At 44.6% G+C, this 24,135-nt stretch overlaps 1 long non-coding RNA gene across 1 annotated transcript; it reads right to left on the reverse strand.

The window, feature by feature from the left end:
- Positions 1-1,921: 1,921 nt before the first annotated feature.
- LOC145337434 (uncharacterized) lies at positions 1,922-18,784 on the reverse strand. The gene is made up of 3 exons (XR_013885350.1): positions 18,364-18,784; positions 2,206-2,433; positions 1,922-2,002 (listed from the first exon to the last, which is right to left on the reverse strand). It is a non-coding gene; the product is annotated as an uncharacterized LOC145337434 (long non-coding RNA).
- Positions 18,785-24,135: the final 5,351 nt, after the last annotated feature.

Consider the following 24,135-nt stretch of genomic DNA (forward strand, 5'->3'; position numbering starts at 1 on the left):
GCTGTGAGGGTCCCAGTGTTGAATAAACTGTTTCTCAGTTACCGTCTGAGATCACCATTGGATAATAGCTACAACCGCAAAGGATGGATTCACTGCAGGGAGCTCACAGTTAGATGATAGCTACAGCCGCAAAGGATGGATTCACTGCAGGGAGCTCACATTTCGATAATAGCTACAGCTGCAAAGGATGGATTCACTGCAGGGAGCTCACAGTTAGATAATAGCTACAGCACAAAGGATGGATTCACTGCAGGGAGCTCACAGTTAGATAATAGCTACAGCTACAAAGGATGGATTCACAGCAGGGAGCTCACAGTTAGATAATAGCTACAGCACAAAGGATGGATTCACTGCAGGGAGCTCACAGTTAGATAATAGCTACAGCTACAAAGGATGGATTCACTGCAGGGAGCTCACAGTTAGATAATAGCTATAGCTGCAAAGGATGGATTCACTGCAGGGAGCTCACAGTTAGATAATAGCTACAGCACAAAGGATGGATTCACTGCAGGGAGCTCACAGTTAGATAATAGCTACAGCACAAAGGATGGATTCACTGCGGGGAGCTCACAGTTAGATAATAGCTATAGGTGCAAAGGATGGATTCACTGCAGGGAGCTCACAGTTAGATAATAGCTACAGCACAAAGGATGGATTCACTGCAGGGGGCTCACAGTTAGATAATAGCTACAGCACAAAGGATGGATTCACTGCGGGGAGCTCACAGTTAGATAATAGCTATAGCTGCAAAGAATGGATTCACTGCAGGGAGCTCACAGTTAGATAATAGCTATAGCTGCAAAGGATGTATTCACTGCAGGGAGCTCACAGTTAGATAATAGCTACAGCCGCAAAGGATGGATTCACTGCAGGGAGCTCACAGTTAGATGATAGCTACAGCCGCAAAGGATGGATTCACTGCAGGGAGCTCACAGTTAGATAATAGCTATAGCTGCAAAGGATGGATTCACTGCAGGGAGCTCACAGTTAGATAATAGCTATAGCTGCAAAGGATGTATTCACTGCAGGGAGCTCACAGTTAGATAATAGCTACAGCTGCAAAGGATGTATTCACTGCAGGGAGCTCACAGTTAGATAATAGCTGCAGCTGCAAAGGATGGATTCACTGCAGGGAGCTCACAGTTAGATAATAGCTACAGCTGCAAAGGATGTATTCACTGCAGGGAGCTCACAGTTAGATAATAGCTACAGCCGCAAAGGATGGATTCACTGCAGGGAGCTCACAGTTAGATAATAGCTACAGCACAAAGGATGGATTCACTGCAGGGAGCTCACAGTTAGATAATAACTACAGCTGCAAAGGATGGATTCACTGCTGGGAGAGGAGGAAAGTAATCTCCCTGAGAGGCAACACATTTAAGTGGAAGGAAGAAAGAGATACTTCACAATCAATTCAGAAACTACATTCCTCAATCACACTGGGTCACTGTGCATATCCTGCCTTTGTTAATGCACTGCAGCTAATTCCTGGTTATCTCAGTAGAAATCACACCGATCATCTGAGCTGGCCCTGTTTATAATACCTGTGTCTGAGTTTTACCCTCTGGTAAAAGCTGTTATGAGATCTTTTAGAGTTTCTATTTACAGGAGACAGAAACCAATTGAACCAGTTTGACAAGTCCACACCCAATTCACTTGGAAACAAAGTTTCAGGCTGGTTAGAAAGTTTATCATTTCCAATTCGGTAAATGCAATTAATTTCTGTAACATTGCAAAAAGTCACAGTGTTCATCTGATATTTTGAGCGTGTGTTTATTATCCGAGTATTGGTTGGAGCAGGGAGATGCAGACTGTGCAGCTAAACTCTGTATATTGAGGGCATCAGAGCACCTAAAATTAATTCCCTGTAATTTCGAAAATTGAAACTTTCTCCAAAAGATACAGTAAATGTTGCGGTAAAACCCATATCGAGGAAGATCCAGGGCCCATCCCGGTCTGAACTGGGATGTGGGAGCGCTCCGATTCATCTCATTCCATCCCTCTGTAAAATGATGATCTGGAACAGGAGTGATCTGATTCTGGGAGGCTCACTGTTAAACAGATCACCTTCATCACTGCTCCAGCTCAGTCACTGTATAAAACCAGTTTGAAAGGGAACAGCTGCAACATCCTCGTAAAATAATCTGACTGAGAAAATGCTTTAAAATAAAGAAATATACAAGTACAGGAGCAGACAAATCTTACCTTGACCTGCTGATTCTCTGTTTCCACATCGAGTCTGCTAGTTTTCTCTTTGTAAACTCATTGCTACCAGGTGTGATGTTGTTCCTGGTTTTCTTTCAGCAAATCACAGTTCAGTAATTGGATCTGATCTTTGTAATTCGAGATTTGTATCACATCTCGATGGGTTGAATGGCTTCCTGCTGTGCTGGAACGACCCTGCCTCTGCCTCGGTCCTCCGACTGGAAGTTGCTATTTCAAAAATATATCATTGAGCCAGTTTAAAAACTCTTCGAACTATGACCAAAGTTAGTTACAAACAATTTGTAATTAATTGCTGTCACACAGTGAGTTCAATAGGAGTCATAGAGGTTTACAGCATGGAAACAGGCCCATCGGCCCAACTTGTCCATGCCGCCTTTTTTTTAAACCCCTAAACTAATCCCAATTGCCCGCATTTGGCTATATCCCTCTATACCCATCATACCCATGTAACTGTCTAAATGCTTTTTAAAAGATAAAATTGTACCCACTTCTACTACTACCTCTGGCAACTTGTTCCAGACACGCACCACCCTCTGTGTGGAAAAAAATGCTCCTCTGGACACTTTGTATCTCTCCCCTCTCACCTTAAACCTATGCCATCGAGTTTTAGACTCCCCTATCTTTGGGAAAAGATATTGACTATCTGGCTGATCGGTGCCCCTCATTATTTTATAGATCTGTATAAGATCAACCCTCAGCCTCCGAGGCTCCAGAGAAAAAAGTTCCAGTCTATCCAGCCGCTCCTTATAACTCAATCCATCAAGTCCCGGTAGCATCCTAGTAAATCTTTTCTGCACTCTTTCTACTTTAATAATATCCTTTCTATAATAGGGTGACCAGAATTGCACACAGTATTTCAAGTGTGGTCTTACCAATGTCTTGTACAACTTCAACAAGACGTCCCAACTCCTGTATTCAATGTTCTGACCAATGAAACCAAGCATGCTGAATGCCTTCTTCACCACTCTGTCCACCTGTGATTCCACTTTCAAGGAGCTATGAACATGTACCTCTAGATCTCTTTGTTCTGTAACTCTCCCCAACACCCTACCATTAACTGAGTAAGTCCTGCCCAGGTTCAATCTACCAAAATGCATCGCTTCACATTTGTCTAAATTAAACTCCATTTGCCATTTGTCAGCCCACTGGCTCAATTGATCAAGATCTTGTTGCAATTGGAGACAACTTTCTTCACTGTCCACTATGCCACCAATCTTAGTGTCATCTGCAAATGTCCTAACCACGCCTCCTATATTCTCATCCAAATCATTAATATAAATGACAAATAACAGTGGGCCCAGCACTAATCCCTGAGGCACACCACTGGTCACAGGCTTCCAGTTTGAAAAACACTTCTCGACAACCACCCTCTGGCTTCTATCAAGAAGCCAATTTTGTATACGTTTAGATACCTCACCCTGAATCCCATGAAATCTAACCTTATGCAACAACCTACCATGTGGTACCTTGTCAAAGGCTTTGCTAAAGTCCATGTAGACAACATCAACTGCACTGCCCCCATCTACCTTCTCGGTTCCCCCTTCAAAAAAGTCAATCAAATTTGTGAGACATGATTTTCCACTCACAAAGCCATGCTAACTGTCCCAAATCAGTACTTGCATTTCTAAGTGCCTGTGGATCCTGTCTCTCAAAATACCTTCCAACAATTTACCCATCACAGATGTGAGGCTCCATCGATTTTCTCATGTTCAGATTTTCAAAATAAGAGTAAGTGTCAGATGTTTCAATGCAGGATCTGGTAACTTAAAAGGTGAACACATGAACCATTTAACTGTTGAATGGAAGTGTGGTTGCACAGAAAGAAATTTATTTCCCCATGCTCACTCATATTACAAAACTGGATCTTATTCACTCCAGCTGCTTGTCGACCATGCATCCTGCACTCACTGACTGACATTAGGATTCAGTCCAGAATTGCCTTGATTTTAAAATTCCTATTCCCATATTCAATTTTCTGAATGATTTCAGCCCTTCCAATATCTTTACCATTCTACGCTGCTGTAACCATCCAAAGTTTCAGCGTTCTTTCAATTCTGCTTCCCTCATTTCTTTCGTCCCTCCATTGTCAGCCGTACCTTCATCTGCCTGGGTCAAATCGCTAGAACTTACTCCCTTCTCTCCCATAAAAATCTTTTAAAAATCTGCCTCTTTTATCATGTTTTTACTGTCGTGTCCAGTAAGACAATAAACTTGCCTGATTCTGCTCCAGTAAATGACTTTGGAATATTTTATAGCATCAAAGGAGCTATAAGAATACAAATTGCTTTTGTTGAAATCAAAGCAAAATACTGTGGATGCTGGAATCTGAAGCAAAGGGTGGCACGGGTGGTCCAGTGGTTAGCACTGGTGACTCTCAGTGCTAGGGACCCGGGTTTGATTCCCGGCTTGGATCACTGTGTGTGGACTTTGCAAGTTCAACCCATGTTTACCTGGGTTTCCTCCGTTGCTCCGGTTTCCTCCCACAATCCGAAAGGCCTGCTGCTTCGGTGCATTGCCAATGCTAAATTCTCCCTCAGTATAACCCAAACAGGCACCGGAGTGTGTCAACCTGGTGACTTTCACAGTAACTTCATTGCAGTGTTAATGTAAACCTACTTGTGACACTAGTGAGTAAACTTAAACAGAAAATGCTGGAAAATCTCAGCAGGTCTGACAGCATCTGTCAAATAGAGCCAACGACCCTGAGTAAAGCTGACCATGGTCCTTGTGAGCATTCCCATGGTGAAATGGCGCTAGTGGCGACAGGCTCTGAACTTTTGAACAAGACAAACACATTGCTGCTCTCTCCTCAATTTGGATATCAAGTCCTGACCACTAAAAATAACTTCTTTCATAACTCAGCTTTCCTATGGAAACCTGACTTATAATATTTTATGGTATGTCTGGCTCCCGTGAGAAATGAAATCCTAGAATGAGGCCCAAAAATCATTGTTAGTGACAGGTTATCCACTAATTAAGTAAATTTCCTTCCACATAGGTGTTGGGCTGATTTTGAAAATTATTTCTGGAGATTCTTTTTATTTGTGTGCATAGTTCATTCCTGTTCTATTCAAGGTCCTGGTACCACAGCTATCAGCTTCTCTTTCCCATCAGACATTATGTGAGAAACTACAGCTTCCATCCCATAAGCTGATGCTTTACACATCAGTTGCAAGGGTAAATTCTCATTAAAGTATGTCAGGACTTCTGACTTTACTTGTACCTCTCACACAGATCCACCCATTTCTACTTCCATTTCCTATTATGACACAAAATGTTGTGTAAAGGTTTGAGAATAGTTGCTAGATTAGTGACAAACCTTTCATGAATAATCCTTTAATACGTCCAAAGGAGAACTGAGATGATCGTTGTTGAGGTACAAGTACCTTAGACTTTTGAAGACAATTTGTGCAGTATTTTTGCATCTACAGAAGATTGGAAATCTTCTGTATTTATCTTTCCATATTCTTAATCCAACATCTTCTAATCTCTGGAGTGTGACATCGAGGTTGTGGAGATGTTCTTCCTCATTCTTTCCAGTATCTTAGATATGAGCTATGAAATACTGGACTCTTTCTAATCTACTTAGAATGTGACCATGGCACATTGAAACAGCACAGGTGCAAACGTGATGCTAAATGGAAATCGTGTATACCTGAATAGCCCTTGGTATGTCACAACAGCATTTGTCAAGGGCAGGTCATGCCTTACAAGCCTAGTTGAGTTCTTCGATAATGTGACAGAACACATTGACGAAGGAAGTGCCGAGGACGTAGTGTACATGGACTTCAGCAAGGCGTTTGATAAGGTCCTCCATGCAAGACTTCTTGAGAAGGTGAGAGGGCATGGGATCCAAGGGCCTTTGGCCTTGTGGATTCAGAACTGGCTTGCCTGCAGAAGGCAGAGAGTGGTTGTGGATGGGGCTTTTTCTGAATGGAGGTCAGTCACCAGCGGAGTGCCTCAAGGATCTGTTCTGGGACCCTTGTTGTTTGTCATTTTCATAAATGACCTGGATGAGGAAGTGGAGGGATGGGTAAGTAAGTTCGCTGATGACACTAAGGTTGGTGGTGTTGTGGATGGTCTGGAAGGATGGCAAAAGTTGCAGCAGGACATAGATAGGATGCAGGACTGGGCGGAAAAGTGGCAGATGGACTTCAACGCGGATAAATGTGTAGTCGTCCATTTTGGCAGAACCAACGGGATGAACGAGTACACTATCAAGGGCAGAAGTCTGAGTAGTGTTGAAGAGCAGAAGGATCTTGGGGTCCGGGTCCACAGGACTCTTAAATCGGCCTCGCAGGTGGAGGAGGTGGTCAAGAAGGCGTATGGTGTACTGGCCTTCATTAATCGAGGGATTGAGTTTAGGAGTCGGGAGGTAATGCTGCAACTTTATAAGACCCTTGTCAGGCCTCATTTGGAGTACTGTGCGCAGTTCTGGTCGCCTCACTATAGGAAAGATGGAGAAGCTATTGAGAGGGTACAGAGGAGATTTACAAGGATGTTGCCTGGACTGGGAGGCATGCCTTATGAAGTTAGGTTGAGGGAGCTGGGACTCTTTTCCCTGGAGAGACGAAGGTTGAGAGGCGACCTGATAGAAGTTTACAAAATGTTGAGAGGAATAGATAGGGTGGACTCTCAGAGGCTATTTCCCCGGGTTGAAATGGTTGGTACGAGAGGACACAGATTTAAGGTGCAGGGATGGAAGTTCAGAAGTGATGTTAGGGGTAAGTTTTTCACTCAGAGGGTGGTGAGTGAATGGAATCGGCTGCCGTCAGTGGTGGTGGAGGTGAACTCGCTGGGGTCTTTTAAAAGACTTCTGGATGAGTATATGGGGTTTAATGAGATTGAGGGTTATAGATAGGTCTGTAGGTTGGTAGGTGTTGATGTGATCGGCGCAACTCGTGGGCCGAAGGGCCTGTTTGTGCTGTAGTGTTCTATGTTCTATGTTAAGAGTCAAATATTGTTGTGAATCTGGATCACATTCATCTGGAGATAAGCATGACTAAGATCAATTTGACTGAAGTGTTGCTTTTAGCCAAATCAGTGAATAAATCCACCTCTCCATCATACAGCATCTGTTAGCTCTGGGATCAGGCATTTCCCAAGAGTTATCATTCACTCTCCACATCAGGTGTGACACAGACAGCTGCCCAGTAAAATCCAAAGAGTCCCACTGATCTCCACAACCTGGTTACAGGTGGGATCCTGTTCACTGAGACTCCAAACTGGGAAATCCCTTTGGTTGAAGATTTACACCCAGTGCAGGATGAAACCAGACTAATTCTCTTGGCAGAGAATATTCTCAAGTGAAATGTGGAATTTGGTGATCAATGGTGAATTCAATGATCCTTCACTTGGTTTCCAACAGCTTGGCAGGATTGTACTATGTAAAAGTTTATGTTTGATGTTTTTGATTTGATGGAGTTTTGATATTAAGCTCTTGTATTTTATGAATTATATCTCTGCATTTATATGTTGTAAGTGGATTGATTCTTCTGGACAATGGCACTCTCCATGAGATGAGCGCCCTGATTGAATATAGTTACCAAATTTCTCATTGCATCAGCAGTTGACCAATGAACACTGTAGGAGGTGAAAATAGCTACCACTCTTCTACTAATATTGACATCAATGTATAACACTGTCATTCATAAAGTTATCATCAAATAAGGTAATATGGTTTGAACTGAAGAACAAGAAAGAGCGTATAACATCTAGCCCAGACAGCCAAAAGGAAGTCAAAGAGTAAATATGTAGTGAAATTGCTAAGAAAAATGTATTCCAGGGGCAGCTCAATACAGCGTTTGGGGCAATTGGGACCAAAGGTTATGGGGAAAATGCAAGATTAGGCTATTGAGTCAGGCGATCAGCCATGGTCGCAGTGATGGTGGAATTGGCTCAAAGGGCTAAATGGCCTCCTCCTGCTCCTATCTCCTATATTTCTATCCATAGAACATAGCACAGGAAACATGACGCCAAATTAAACTAATCCCTTCTGCCTGTCCTTGGTCCATATACCTCTCTTCTTTGCATATTCATGTGCTTACCTAAAAGCCTATTAAATTCCCCTATCGTACCACCCCTGGCAACGTGTTCCAGACACCTACCACCACCACCCCTGGCAACACGTTCCAGACACCTACCACCCCCACCCCTGGTAAAGCATTCCAGACACCTACCACCACCACCCCTGGCAACACGTTCCAGACACCTACCACCACCACCCCTGGCAACACGTTCCAGACACCTACCACCACCACCCCTGGCAACACATTCCAGACACCTACCACCACCACCCCTGGCAACGTGTTCCAGACACCTACCACCACCACCCCTGGCAATGTGTTCCAGACACCTACCACCACCACCCCTGGCAACGTGTTCCAGACACCTACCACCACCACCCCTGGCATCACATTCCAGACATCTACAACTCTGAGTAAAAAACATGCCTTTCACATGTCTGTTGAAGCATGCCCCCTATTAGTAGACATTGTAACTCTCGGTAGAAAATTCTGACTGTCGACCCTATGACCATTTTATAGATTCCGGCCAGGCCTCCCCTCAGCCTCTGCCGCTGCAGAGAAAAGAACCCTTAGTTTGTTCATCCTCTCCTTACAGCTCATATCCCCTAATCTAGGCAGCATTCTGGTAAACCTCTTCTGCACTGTCTCCAAAGCCTCCACACCCTTCCTGTAACGTGGCAACCAGAATTGAATGTAAAATCGAATTGTAGCCTAACCAAAGTTTTATAAAGCTGCAACATGACATCCTAACACTTAAACTCAATGCCCCGGCCAATAAAGGCAAGCACGCCATACATTTTCTTGACCACCCTATCTACTTGCGTAGTCACTTTCAGGGAGCTATGGACTTGAACCCCAAGATCCCTCCGTATATCCCTGCCATTAACTGTATACTTACCCTTAACATTTGACCTCCTAAAGTGCAGCACTTCACACTTGCCTGGATTAAACTCCATCTGCCATTTCTCCACAAATATCTGCAACTAATCTATATCCCGCTGTATCCTTTGACAATCTTCTATACTGTCCACAATTCCACTTATCTGGAGTTGTCTGCAAATTTACTAACTCACCCATGTTATCATCCAAGTCATTTATGTATATCCCAAAGAAATAGGTCCAAGTGCAGATCCCTGTGGAACATAACACGGACCTCGAACCAGAAAAAAAAAACACCTTCTACCACAACCCTCTGACTTCTTTGCACAAGTCAATTCGGAATCCAAGTGGCCAAGTCACCGTGGATCCTTTGCATCTTAATCTTCTGGATGAACCTACCATGAGGGACATTGTCAAAAGCCATGTAGACAACATCCACGCCTCTACCATCATCACCCCTCAAAAACAACCGATCAAGTTAGTAAGACATGACCTGCCCCATACACGTCCATGCTGGCATTCCGGAACAGGCCATGCCTTTCCAAGTACAGTAACAAAATGACAGCGATCAAAGTGGATTTCAACTGTCCCAAAATTAACTGAGATGTATTGAGCGCAATGAGGTTAGGGGACAAAGAGCAATTAAAATGTATTTGTCCAACAATACACTCTGTACGTTAGGTTTGTAAAAAGTACATTACAATACGACTCAAAGCTGACAGCAGACAAAGTGCAAAACAAATAAGTTTCTTCCAGTTCTATATGTTATTCACTCCATTCACAATCACAGTTAACATTTAGCGTGAACATATGTCAAACATGTAACCTGAGGGTTTATTTTGTGCCTTCGTTCTCTCACTGAGAGGTCTTAAAAAGCAGCCTTTTCCCTTTATGGTAGCTGCCCCAGATTTTACTGAGGCTCCCAGTACGTTGTTCTGAACCTGGGAATGTGTCAGTCTGCAATTACAGAGGTGGAATTAAAAAGGAACTTAGAAAAGCAAAGAAAGGGCAAAACAAAAGTCAGTAAAAAAAAGCCAAAAGATATTTTATAAAGACTAAAATGCAAACAGATAACTAAGAAAAGAGTGCCAAGGATTAAAACAAAATGGTAACTTGTGAATGGAGAGAGATGAAATGCGCATGGTTCTTAATGATCCATGTGTCTGCTTTCACAAAACAGGGAAGCGAAGCAGACCTCTCAGTTAAAGACGAGGGTTGTGAAATATTGAATGTGTTAAACATAGGGAGAGATGAAGTGTTGAGATATTCACATCTTTGAAAGTGAATAAATCACCAGATCAGGATGAAATGCATCCCAGGCTGCCAAGATGAGTAAGGGAATAAAAAGAAGCTTTAACCATCACTTTCCAACTCTTTGGCTACGGTGTGATGTCAGATTGGAGAATTGCTAATCTTGTAGTTATTCAAAAAGCAGCAAGGGCAGGTGGCAGTTACATAAATAGGGGTGGCTGTATGGACTCGAGATTACAGAGATTGAGATTGTTAGACGCTAGAGGTAGTTCCACGATAGGGAATGCTGTAGAGCCTGGTGGAGATGATAGAGATCGGGTGGGTTGTAGTCCTATCTCAGGCCTATCTACAAATGAGAGTAGCATCAGAGTCACAACCACCCCTAACGACAGTCACACAGATAAGAACAAGGAGCAGCAGTCGGCCATCAGGTCCCTCGAGCTTGCTCCACCATTCAATAAGATTGTGGCTGATCTTTTTGTGGACTCAGCTCCACTTAATTAGGCCTGTTACATGGGCCTGTTGTGCTTTAAACGGCTTCCCTTTGGCATCATGTCAGCTCAGAGTCTGTTCGGGATGGCCATGGACCAAATCCTGAATGAAATGACAGGAGTCCAGTGTTACTTGGACAATATCTCAGTCACAGATTCGATTATTTTATGAAAATTTTGAGAATACTTTAAACAGTCTGCAGGGGCACGGCCTGCAAGTCAAGAGAGAAATGTGAGTTCTTCATTGAATACCTGGGTCATGAAATTGAAGACGATGGATTGCACAAGCTGACAGAGAGAGAGACAGAGCTAAGATTTTACCTGTTAAAAACCTGTTTAAAATAAGTTTAAAGCACTTTACTCTTTGTAGAACTGTTTAAAGCATTTATTTATTGTATTTACTGCTTTAAGAATTCTGAGGGTGTGGTGAAAAGGCATTTGTGGACCAGCCTGCTTTAAATCAGCGCCAGGTTTAAAAGGAGGCCTGGTGTAGACAGCGGGCAGCGTCTGAGCGGGCAGCGGAGTGAGTGGGAAGCAGAGTGAGTTAATAGGGCTTAATATCAAAAAGGGCTGGAAGGAAAAAAGGCCAGGTGAGTTTGTTTGAAAAAAAACAAGGAAAAAAATTTTTTCAAAACTACTACAGCAAGAAACAAGGAAAAAAAATTTTTTCCCATAAAAAATTACAGTGAATAATGGAGGGGCATGTGATGTGTGGTTTGTGTATGATGTGGGAACTGGCAGACCCCAGGGTCCTTCCCAGTGACCATGTCTGCAGTAAGTGCAGGTTGCTGGAGGAGCTCCAGCTCAAGGTGGATGAGCTGGCCTCTGAGCTACAGACACTGAGGCTCATCAGGGGGAGAGAGGGTGCCCCTAGACTGGCTAAATCTAAGGGTCAGGGACAAAAGGGGGCTGCTGGGAGGAGGAGGAAGGGGGGTGAGGAGCGGAGGCCTCAGCCTCTTAATCTGCATAACAGGTTTGAGGTTCTTGCTTCCAGTCTGGAAGAGGACGAGGCAGGTGAGGTTGGTGAGCAAACTGCACACGGTACAGTGATGCAGCAGGACATAGGCAAAGAGAAGGGGAAAAGGAACGTAGTAGTGATTGGAGATAGTGGGGTGAAGAGTATTGACACTGTCCTTTGTCACAATGACAAAGTGCACAGAAGGGTGTGTTGTCTGCCTGGTGCTCGGGTACAGGATGTCACAGCTGGGCTGCAGAGGAACCTGGAGTGGGAGGGTGAAAACCCGGTCGTTGTAGTACATGTGGGTGCCGGCGACGTAGGCAAAGTGCGGACTGAGGATCTGCAGAGGGAGTATGAGAAGCTGGGAATGGAATTAAAAAGTAGAACCGACAAGGTGGTCGTCTCTGGGCTACTGCCTGAACTGAGTGCAGACAGGCGTAGGATTGACAGGATAAAGGAAGTGAATGGGTGGCTCAGGGATTGGTGTGGGAGGAATGGGTTCGAATTTATGGGGCATTGGCACCAGTATTGGGGTAGGTGGGACTTGTTCGGGCGGGATGGGGTTGGTCTGAATCGTGCTGGGACCAGAGTGTTGGCGAATCGAGTAAAGAGGACTGTAGACAGGGCTTTAAACTAATTAGGGGGGGGGAGGGTGCGAGGGTAGGTGACGCTACGAGGTCTAAAGTTAAGGATAGGGTACAGGTAAGGGAAGAGGCCGAGGATGTCCCAATTGGTGGCGTTACGGCAAATAGGGTCCAGGTGAAGGCTGGGATGAAAGCGCTTTATCTGAATGCACGAAGCATTCGGAATAAAGTGGATGAGCTGGTGGCGCAGATCGACACAAATGGATACGATCTGGTGGCCATTACAGAGACGTGGCTGCAAGGTGACAGGGACTGGGAGATGAATGTACAGGGCTATCAAGTGTTTAGGAAGGATAGGCAGGAGGAAAGAGGGGGTGGCGTAGCTCTGCTGATTAAGGATAGTATCAAGGTGGTAGCAAGGGATGATATCGGAGCCAAAGAGCAGAACGTGGAATCGTTGTGGGTGGAGATTAGGAACAGCAAAGGGAGGAAGACGCTGGTGGGTGTCGTCTATAGGCCCCCGAATAATGATCTGGAGGTGGGGCGGGCTGTTAACACGCAAATAAGTGCGGCGTGCAGGAATGGGACGGCCGTAGTTATGGGAGATTTCAATCTGCATATTGATTGGTCGACCCATGTTGGACGAGGTGGGCTCGAGGAGGAGTTCTTGGAATGCTGCCGGGATAATTTCCTTGAACAGTGTGTGTTGGAGCCGACGAGGGAGCAAGATATCTTGGATCTGCTGCTATGTAATGAGGCGGGTAGATTTAGGGACCTTGCGGTGAAGGATCCTCTTGGAGAGAGTGATCATTGTATGGTGGAGTTTCTGGTGCAGATGGAGGAGGAGAAAGTGGGTTCCCGGACGCGCGTCCTTTGTTTGAATAGAGGGGAGTACGGTAGGATGAGAGAAGAATTGGCGAATGTGGACTGGGGGAATGTGTTGGAAGGTAGGTCTGCTGAGGAGCAGTGGAGGATCTTTAAGGAGATCTTTCTTGGTGCTCAGCAGAAATTTATTCCGATGGTTAAAAAGGACAGTAGGAAGAGAGGTAATAAGCCGTGGATATCGAAGGAGGTGAAGGAAAGTGTTAAATTAAAAGCGGAGGAATTTAGAGTAGCTAAGAGCAGTGGGCGAGAAGAGGATTGGGAAAGGTTTAAATGTCAACAAAGATTGACAAAGAAGTTGATAAATGAGGGTAGGAGAAGCTATGAGGCTGGGCTAGCACTTAATATAAAAAAGGATAGCAAGAGTTTTTATAAATATATAAAAAGGAAGAGGCTGGCTAGGGTGAACGTTGGTCCTTTAGAGGATGAGAAAGGGGAGCTAGTGGTAGGGGATGGGGATATGGCGAAGGTCTTGAATAACTTTTTTGTTTCTGTCTTCACGGAGGAGGACGTGAATAATTTGCCGGGTGTTAGCGATGGAAAGGTGGTAGGAATGGAGGGTCTTAATGACATTACTGTTACTAGAGAGGTGGTGCTCGACAGACTGGAGGGGGCTGATTGTGGACAAGTCCCCAGGACCGGATGGAATGCATCCGAGGGTTCTGAAAGAAATGGCGGAGGTGATAGTGGATGCCTTGGTGGTTATTTTCCAGACGTCGCTGGATTCCGGGGAAGTGCCGGAAGATTGGAAAACGGCTAATGTTACGCCGTTGTTTAAGAAGGGTGCCAGGCAAAAGGCGGGGAATTATAGGCCGGTTAGTTTAACGTCTGTGGTAGGTAAAATGTTAGAATCCATCATTAAGCAGGAAATTGCGAGGCATCTTGAAGGGAATTGCTTGATAGGGCGGACGCAACACGGTTTCATTAAAGGGAAGTCGTGTCTGACAAATTTACTGGAGTTCTATGAGGATGTGTCTAGGGCAGTGGATAGAGGAGAGCTGGTGGATGTGGTCTTTCTGGATTTTCAGAAGGCGTTTGACAAGGTACCTCACAAGAGGTTATTGCAGAAGGTCAGGGGACATGGAGTTGGGGGTAGGGTGTTAGCGTGGATAGAGGATTGGTTGTCAAATAGGAGGCAGAGAGTGGGGGTCAATGGGTGCTATTCGGATTGGCGGATGGTGACTAGTGGGGTGCCCCAGGGGTCGGTGCTGGGGCCTCAGCTATTTACCATTTATATAGATGATCTGGAGGAGGGAACCGAGTGCAGGGTGTCGAAATTTGCTGATGACACCAAGATTGGGGGAACGGCAAATTGTGCGGAGGGTGTGGAGAGTCTGCAGAAGGATCTAGATAGGCTGGGCGAATGGGCCAGGAAATGGCAAATGGAATTTAATGTTGGCAAGTGTGAGGTGGTCCACTTTGGTAGGAAGAATGGTAGGAAGGACTATTACTTACGTGGCGAAAAACTGCAGCAGGCGACGGTGCAGAGGGACCTCGGGGTCCTTGTGCATGAATCGCAAAAACCCAGCTTGCAGGTGCAGCAGGTGGTCAGGAAGGCGAATGGGATGCTGGCCTTCATAGCGAGGGGGATTGAATATAAAAGTAGGGAGGTCTTGCTGCAGCTGTATAGGGCATTGGTGAGGCCGCAGCTGGAGTACTGTGTGCAGTTTTGGGCGCCGCACCTGCGCAAGGATATTTTGGCCCTGGAGGGAGTGCAGAGGAGGTTTACTAGGCTGATACCGGAGTTGAGGGGATTGAGCTATGAGGAGAGGCTGAATAAACTAGGCTTGTACTCGTTAGAGTTTAGAAGAATGAGGGGAGATCTCATTGAGACGTATAAGATGATGAATGGGATGGATAGGATAGAGGTGGAGAGACTCTTCCCGCTCAAAAAAGACAGTAGGACTAGGGGGCACAGCCTCAAGATAAAGGGGAGGCGGTTTAGAACGGAGTTGAGGAGGAACTTCTTCACTCAAAGGGTGGTGAATCTCTGGAATTCTCTGCCCGTTGAAGTGGTGGAGGCTGCCTCGCTAAATATTTTTAAGAAGCGGGTTGATGGGATTTTGATAAGAGAAGGGATTAAGGGTTATGGGGAGAGGGCGGGAAAGTGGAACTGAGCCACGACAGATCAGCCATGATCTTATTGAATGGCGGGGCAGGCTCGAAGGGCTAGATGGCCTACTCCTGCTCCTATTTCTTATGTTCTTATGTTCTTATGCCTCAAGACCAGACAATGTGCTCCAATTAGTGATTTTTGGCAAGCTCATTCCAGATCTGGCAGCAGCATTGAAATTGATGCTCCGGTTGCTGGCGAATGGACAGCTATGGAAGTGGACACAAAAAATGAGAGGCCTCCCTGGAGGTAAGGAAGGCGTTGAAGAGATTGGAAATGTCAGTTCACTGTAACCTAAAGTTGGCACTGCAGCGTGCATGTGACACCTCGCCTACGGGATTGGGGCTGTCCTGTCTCACATCATGCCAAACAAGGAGGAAAGATCCACAGTATTCACTTCTAGATCATTAACAAAAGCTGAGGAAAATTATGCTCAGGAAAAGGAAGGCTTAGGTATTGCCTTTGTCAAGAAATTAAAAGCTCTGCCATGATTAGATTAGACATTGGCTCAATGGAAGAAACCAGCAAGTGGTAGCGAAGGATTGCTTCTCTGACTGGAGGCCTGTGACTAGTGGTGTGCCACAGGGATCAGTGCTGAGTCCATTGTTATTTATCATCTATACAAATGATCTGGATAATAATGTGGTAAAGTGGATCAGCACATTTGCTGATGATACAAAGATTGGAGGTGCAGTGGACAGTGAGGAAGGTTTTCAAAGCTTGCAGAGGGATTTGGACCAAATAGAAAAATGGGCTGAAAAATGGTGGATGGAGTTTAATGCAGACAAGTGTGAGCTATTTCACTTTGAAAGGACAAACCAAGGTAGAACATACAAGATAAATGGTAGGACACTGAGGAGTGCAGTAGAACAGAGGGATCTGGGAATACAGAATACATGGAATTCTCTAAAAATGGCGTCACAGGTAGATAGGGTCATAAAGAGTGCTTTTGGTTCATTGGCCTTTATGAATCAAAGTATTGAGTATAAGAGTTGGAATGGTTGAATAGGTTAGGACTTTATTCCCTGGAGCGTAGAAGAATGAGGGAAGATTTGATAGAGGTGTATAAAATTATGATGGGTATAGATAGAGTGAATGCAAGCAGGCTTTTTCCACTGAGGCTAGGGGAGAAAAAAACCAGAGGGCATGGGCTAAGGGTGAAGGGGGAAAAGTTTAAAGGAATATTGGCAAGGGGAGGTGTGCTTCTTCACATCGAGTGTGGTGGGAGTGTGGAATGAGCTGCCAGATGAAGTGGTGAATGCTGGCTCACTTTTAACATTTAAGAAAAACTTGGACAGGTACATGGATGAGAGAGGTGTGAAGGGAAGTGGCCCAGGTGCAGGTCAGTGGGACTAGGCAGAAAAATGGTTTGGCACAGCCAAGGAGGGCCATAAGGTCTGTTTCTGTGCTGTAATGCTCTATGGTTCTATTCTATGGTTCTATGGAAATGGGGTAATTACAGGATCAGTCTGTTTTATCTTGGTAGACAAACTATTCAAAGACATTTCGAAAGTTATTATAAATGATCCTTAGGAAAGGCATCAATTTGTTAAAGAAAAGTGATGTCTGACTAACCTCTCTGATTTTTTTCTCAAATTAGAGAGACACTTGTTTGATGCAGTCTGTGGGTTTTAGTGAGTTTTTTTTCTGACAACTAGTTGGAAAAGTAAAAGCCATTGGACCCAAGGGAAATGAAGTGGTCATTTGGATCCAAAACTGGCTCAATGGCTGGCATCAAAATGCAATGGTGAATGGATATTTTTTGTAATTGAATGACTATCCAGTGAGAACTCCGTATTCGGCACCTCGCTGTTTGTGGTAAATATCAATAATTCAGTCCTTAATAAAGCAGATTACAAGGAAGTTCCTCTGCTTATTTCTTCACTCTTCACAGTTCTGCACATTCCTGTCTAGATATTCGTCACAGCGTACCATTTTCAACTTCAACGCGCAATAATCCGTGTGAAAAGCATATGTCAAGTAGTTTCCTGACTTCCTGTAAGCTAAACACAAGACCTCTTCCTGACGAGTGTTCTATCCGTAAGCTGCCATTGTACCTCAGGGTTCCTGCACTTCCAATATTGCCATCAAACATTTACTGGTTCCACTACTATTGGATATGACACGTAAACCTGACATGGGAGACTTAATTGGGGCTGGAGTGAATTGCAGAAGCAAAATCTTCCTGAGGTTGCAAATCATCCTCCTACACTGACTTAAATATAGGATGTGGAAATGTTGGCATTGGACTGCGGTAAACACAGTAAGACGTCTCACAACACCAGGTTAAAGTCCAATAGGTTTACCAAATAGGTGAGTGACAAAGGGTCAGAGGCCCAAAAGCTAGTGGTTTTTGAAACCAAATAAACCTGTTGGACTTTAACCTGGCGATGTGAGACTTCTTATTAAACATAAGAGACAAGATTAAGAAGCTTGCAAGTTATATGAAAATTGGTTGAGTAGTTAACAGTGAGACAGAAAACTTCAGAATGAAGGAAGATGTCTGTGGACAGAACAACGAGGCAGAAAAGTGTCAAATAGAAATTAATCCTGTGAAGTGTGAGGTAATGCATTTAGAAAAGGCAAATAAGCTGATGAAATAAACAATATATGAATGGATTGAGAAAAGAGAGACCAAAGAAACAGAGGTATGTTGGGGTCCAGGACAAGCTCATATACACGATACTGGTCAAGGCATTAAATGTCAGAAGTTACATTAATCTTATCTGCTGTCCGCAAACAAATCCCCGTCTCTTTATTTCAGTGTAGTTTGTGTAAGTTCTGTCCCTGATCCTCTGCATCAATGAGATAGAAATTTCTTGTAACTTGCTCAAATTAAACAAATTGGAAATGTGATTGTATCCCTTTTCAGTGAGGCTTACAGCTTTACCCTCTGTGTGAAAGCTGCTGCCCATCCTCAGCATGGAATTCAATTTAAACATTCCTCACTTACTGCAGAGAAGGGAGCGGCCCCATTCCAGGGATCAAATTCAACCAGTTTGACAACCTGCGGCTAATTCAACTGTCAAAAAATTTCATTTGAAATTTTACTTTAACTCTTCTTGTTCCAGAGATGTTCAGTAAATCCGTCAAATGCTAAGAAACAAATTCCAACCAGGACTTCGGAATTTTGAGCAAATATTGATTTCCTCATATTTGTGGTTTCACTCCAGAGCCCAGGAGCCAGTTCCTTGTCAATGAGCTGAGAGAAGGACAGTTTCTGTACCTGGAGATTAACCATTTAACTTCCAAACTGAATGATCTCTGAACAACAATGGCTGCAGCTGTTGGGCAATGAGCACTAACACTCCAGTTACATTTATTATTGTAAACCAGCAACACAGGCACCAAACAGGGTGGATTCTGGCCCAATGGAGTTTCATTAATTCAGGATGACAAGTGAAGTGAATCAATGGCAGGTCATTGTCAACTGTCCTTATCGAGGATGACATCTACTCAGGGAAAATGGAATTAAGATGCAGATGAGGAAAAATGTAATTAAATAGAGGGATGGGCTCATGGGACAAAATAATTGCCTCCTGTTACTGTATTTAAATGTTTGTTGAATAATGATGTGTAAAACTTCTGGAGGATTTACGCCTCCCTGTTAATTAGTTGAACTTGAATTGTTTATTTCAGGTGGTGCAACATTTTTATTCAGAGAATGGTCAGATAATTGGTTTCAAAGGGAACTTTAGAAACGATAGTTTAGCAAAAACACTTTCAATGCTCCATCCTGTGCCAGTTATAGAATCAGATTCCTAAGCTTACTGGTAGTTTTATTCTGGGTTCAACCAAAATCTCTGAACAAGAGATTTGCTATCTAGTGATTTTAAATATACAGATTTGGAAATTACTGATATATAACCTGATCCAATATGCTGGGGATTCTAGATTGGACCCAGGAGGTTAAATATCAATTTTGATGTCAAATTGATAACAGTAAGACAGGTGAGAGCAGCGTGCACTCTAACACTGCTTCCAACTCTCCATCTCTGTTGGGCGAGGTCCACTGGTTCTCCTGCACCCACCTGGCAGGACAAGACAACAACTCAGTTGTTTCACTGTTTATAAATTACACACAGTGTGGGCCTCTAAATGAAAAGAGGGAATAGAGCCAAAGTTTTCAGTCAGGATGACCCTTCATCAGAACTTTTATTTTAACTCATACTTTCAGTTTCCTGACCTACTCGCTGTAATTAAATCAGAATTTGACCCTATTTAATTCTGATAAATTAGGAACACAGACAGACTAAGTGAGTTGGTAAAGCTTCAGCATAAAAAAACTGGAAATCTATGAATAGGCAGTGTGAAGCCATCCACTTCAGTTCTGAGTATTTTCTCTGTAGGAAGTTATAAGAACATAAGAATATAAGAAATAGGAGCAGGAGTAGGCCATCTAGCCCCTCGAGCCTGCCCTGCCATTCAATAAGATCATGGCTGATCTGACGTGGCTCAGTTCCACTTTCCCGCTTTCTCCCCATAACCCTTAATTCCCTTGCCTGCCAAAAACCTATCTACCCGTGTCTTAAATATATTTAGCGAGGTAGCCTCCACCACTTCAACGGGCAGAGAATTCCAGAGATTCACCACCCTTTGAGTGAAGAAGTTCCTCCTCAACTCCGTTCTAAACTGTCCCCCCTTCTTATCTTGAGGCTGTGCCTTCTAGTCCTTTCTGAGCGGGAAGAATCTCTCTACCTCTACCCTATCCATCCCCTTCATCATCTTATACGTCTCAATGAGATCCCCCCTCATCCTTCTAAACTCCAACGAGTACAAGCCCAGTCTATTCAGCCTCTCTTCATAGCTCAACCCCCTCAACTCCGGTATCAGCCTAGTGAACCTCCTCTGCACTCCCTCCAAGGCCAAAATATCCTTGCACAGGTGCGGCGACCAAAACTGCACACAGTACTCCAGCTGCGGCCTCACCAGTGCCCTGTACAGTTGCAGCAAGACCTCCCTACTTTTATATTCAATCCCCCTCGCTAGGAAGGCCAGCATCCCATTTGCCTTCCTGATCACCTGCTGCACCTGTAGGCTGGGTTTTTGCGACTCATGCACAAGGACCCCCAGGTCCCTCTGCACTGTAGCATGCTGCAGCTTTTCGCTCTTTAAATAGTAGTCCCTCCTACTATTATTCCTGCCAAAGTGGATAACCTCACACTTGCCAACACTGTATTCCATCTGCCAGGTCCTTGCCCACTCGCTTAGCCTATCTAGATCCCTCTGCAGACTTTCTACACCCTCCGCACAATTTGCTTTTCCATTTATCTTCGTGTCATCAGCAAATTTCGACACCCTACACTCAGCCCCCTCCTCCAGATCATCTATATAAATGGTAAATAGCTGAGGCCCCAGCACCGATCCCTGGGGCACTCCACTAGTCACCAACCGCTGATCCGAATAGCACCCATTGATACCAACTCTCTGCCTCCTATTAGACAGCCAATCCTCTATCCACGCTAACACATTACCCCCAACTCCATGCCCCCTAACCTTCTGTAACAACCTTTTGTGCGGCACCTTATCAAACGCCTTCTGAAAATCGAGAAACACCACGTCCACCGGTTCCCCTCCATCCACCGCACTAGTCACATCCTCATAGAATTCTAATAAATTCGTCAGACACGACTTCCCCTTAACGAATCCATGCTGCGTCTGCTCTATCAAACAATTCTTCTCAAGGTGCCTCGCTATTTCTTCTTTGATGATGGATTCAAGCATTTTTCCGACAAAGTTATGAGGGATATTGGATGAAAACATGATTTCCATCTCCAGGTAAAAGAGATTAAAGCAGACAGGTTAGGGAAGGAATTTGAGAGCTGCATGTCAAAGGGAGTGGAGATACACAGGAGGCCAAACGTGGAGGAATGCTTAGATCTCAGAGGGGAAAAACCATGGACCTATGTGAACAGGAGTCTGAAAATTCTAAGGCTGGAAGCAGACACAGAGCTAAAGAGAAATGAGGTCTCAAAGGGATATGAAATGCAGGATGAAATAGTTCTCCTTGGATGACATAAGAACATAAGAACATAAGAAATAGGAGCAGGAGTAGGCCATCTAGCCCTTCGAGCCTGCCCCGCCATTCAATAAGATCATGGCTGATCTGTCGTGGCTCAGTTCCAATTTCCCGCCCTCTCCCCATAACCCTTAATCCCCTCTCTTATCAAAAACCCATCAACCCTCGTCTTAAAAATATTTAGCGAGGCAGCCTCCACCACTTCAACGGGCAGAGAATTCCAGAGAGTCACCACCCTTTGAGTGAAGAAGTTCCTCCTCAACTCCGTTCTAAACTGCCCCCCCTTTATCTTGAGGCTGTGCCCCCTAGTCCTACTGTCTTTTTTGAGCGGGAAGAGTCTCTCCACCTCTATCCTATCCATCCCATTCATCATCTTATACGTCTCAGTGAGATCTCCCCTCATTCTTCTAAACTCTATCGAGTACAAGCCTAGTTTATTCAGCCTCTCCTCATAGCTCAAGCCCCTCAACTCCGGTATCAGCCTAGTAAACCTCCTCTGCACTCCCTCCAAGGCCAAAATATCTTTGCGCAGGTGCGGTGCCCAAAACTGCACACAGTACTCCAGCTGCGGCCTCACCAATGCCCTATCAGCAAATTTCGACACCCTACACTCAGTTCCCTCCTCCAGATCATCTATATAAATGGTAAAAAGCTGAGGCCCCAGCACCGACCCCTGGGGCACTCCACTAGTCACCATCCGCCAATCCGAATAGCACCCGTTGACCCCCACTCTCTGCCTCCTATTTGACAACCAATCCTCTATCCACGCTAACACCCTACCCCCAACTCCATGTCCCCTGACCTTCTGCAATAACCTCTTGTGAGGTACTTTGTCAAACGCCTTCTGAAAATCCAGAAAGACCACATCCACCGGCTCTCCTCTATCCACCGCCCTAGACACATCCTCATAGAACTCCAGTAAATTTGTCAGACACGACTTCCCTTTAATGAAACCGTGCTGCGTCTGCTCTATCAAGCAATTGCCTTCAAGATGCCTCGCAATTTCCTCCTTAATGACGGATTCTAACATTTTACCTACCACAGACGTTAAACTAACCGGCCTATAATTCCCCGCCTTTTGCCTGGCACCCTTCTTAAACAACGACATAACATTAGCCGTTTTCCAATCTTCCGGCACTTCCCCGGAATCCAGCGACGTCTGGAAAATAACCACCAAGGCAACCACTATCACCTCCGCCATTTCTTTCAGAACCCTCGGATGCATTCCATCCGGTCCTGGGGACGTGTCCACAATCAGCCCCTCCAGTCTGTCGAGCACCGCCTCTCTAGTAACAGTAATGTCATTAAGACCCTCCAGTCCTACCACCTTTCCATCGCTAACACCCGGCAAATTATTCACGTCCTCCTCCGTGAAGACAGAAACAAAAAAGTTATTCAAGACCTTAGCCATATCCCCATCCCCTACAAACTGAATAATTTTGGCTTATACTCTGAGTTGGGATGAATGAGAGGTGATTGCACTGAAACATACAAGTATTTGATAGGACTGGTCAATGTACACACTAAGTAATTGTTATCCACTCGTTCGGAAGTTGAAAACAGGAGTGCAAAATCTCAGGATAAGTCGTAGATTGTTTAGAATTGGGGTGAGGTGAAATGTTTTCACTCAGAGGGTTGTTAATCTTTGGAATTCTCTACGCCAGAGAAGGTGGATGATCCAGTACTGAAAATATTCAGGACTGAGATTTCTGATTTCTAATAGAGTGGAGGGATACGAGGAGCAGCTGGGAAAGTAGAGTTGGGGCAGGAGAGCAGTCAGGATTGTATTCAATGCAGAGCGTTGAGGCCATGCAGTCTACAACTGCTACTGTTACTGATGCTTTTCAATTAAAAATTAAAACTATGAACAGAAATCCCACTGACCTGATGAAGGGGCAACACTCCGAAAGCTAGTGGCTTGCGCTACCGAATAAACCTGTTGGATTTTAACCTGGTGTTGTGAGACTTCTTACTTTAAATTAAAAGCCAGACATTTGCCAACTGGGGACCAAGATAGTAATATAAAATTTAATGCTTACCGTTGCCTAGCAGACAGGAAAAGAAAATATTACTGTCCATGGAGAAGTAGTCAGGGTCAAAGTGACAGTCAAGTTCACACATTTAGCCAATTAGGAATGGCTGGAACAGAAAAGAGACAGATCTTACAATGGAGCATGGACAGTCTTCAAAACCATCAGCTTGGCTGAATCCACAATCACCAGCTTCTCCCTTTCCCAAGATACAAATGAAGAATGTATCCACCCACTGCTCCCTACTTATTCAATTGCAGCTCCCAGCTTCAATTCCAATTGAAATCCTTCATGATAATTTGAAAGGTAGCCCAAAAAGAGAGACTTGAGAAAATGGGCAGAAAATTTTAAAGACAACACAGTTTAAAAAGCTGGGATAAAGTTCCAAGTGCCAAGTTCGTGTAAAAAACTGGAGTAATTCCCGCTAGGGTTTATCTTAGCGGGATTTTCAAACCTCACATACTCTGCGCACTGCAGAATGCACTCGCGTGAATCTCCTTAAGAATCCAGGGTGGACCCTATTCCAGCTGGAGAGACCGGTGGCACAGCACTGAGTGGGCCACTGTGTAGACGCTGATTTATCAGAGCAGAGACTGGCGCTGCTGCAGTAGTCCACACTGCCAGCCTCCTGATTGCTGTCCAGCCCCACGACCCCACACACATTACTGACCACCCC

Source organism: Carcharhinus amblyrhynchos, unplaced genomic scaffold, assembly GCF_965287045.1.
Source record: "Carcharhinus amblyrhynchos unplaced genomic scaffold, sCarAmb.v2.hapA scaffold_48, whole genome shotgun sequence".
In the NCBI taxonomy this organism is placed as follows: Eukaryota; Metazoa; Chordata; class Chondrichthyes; order Carcharhiniformes; family Carcharhinidae; genus Carcharhinus; species Carcharhinus amblyrhynchos.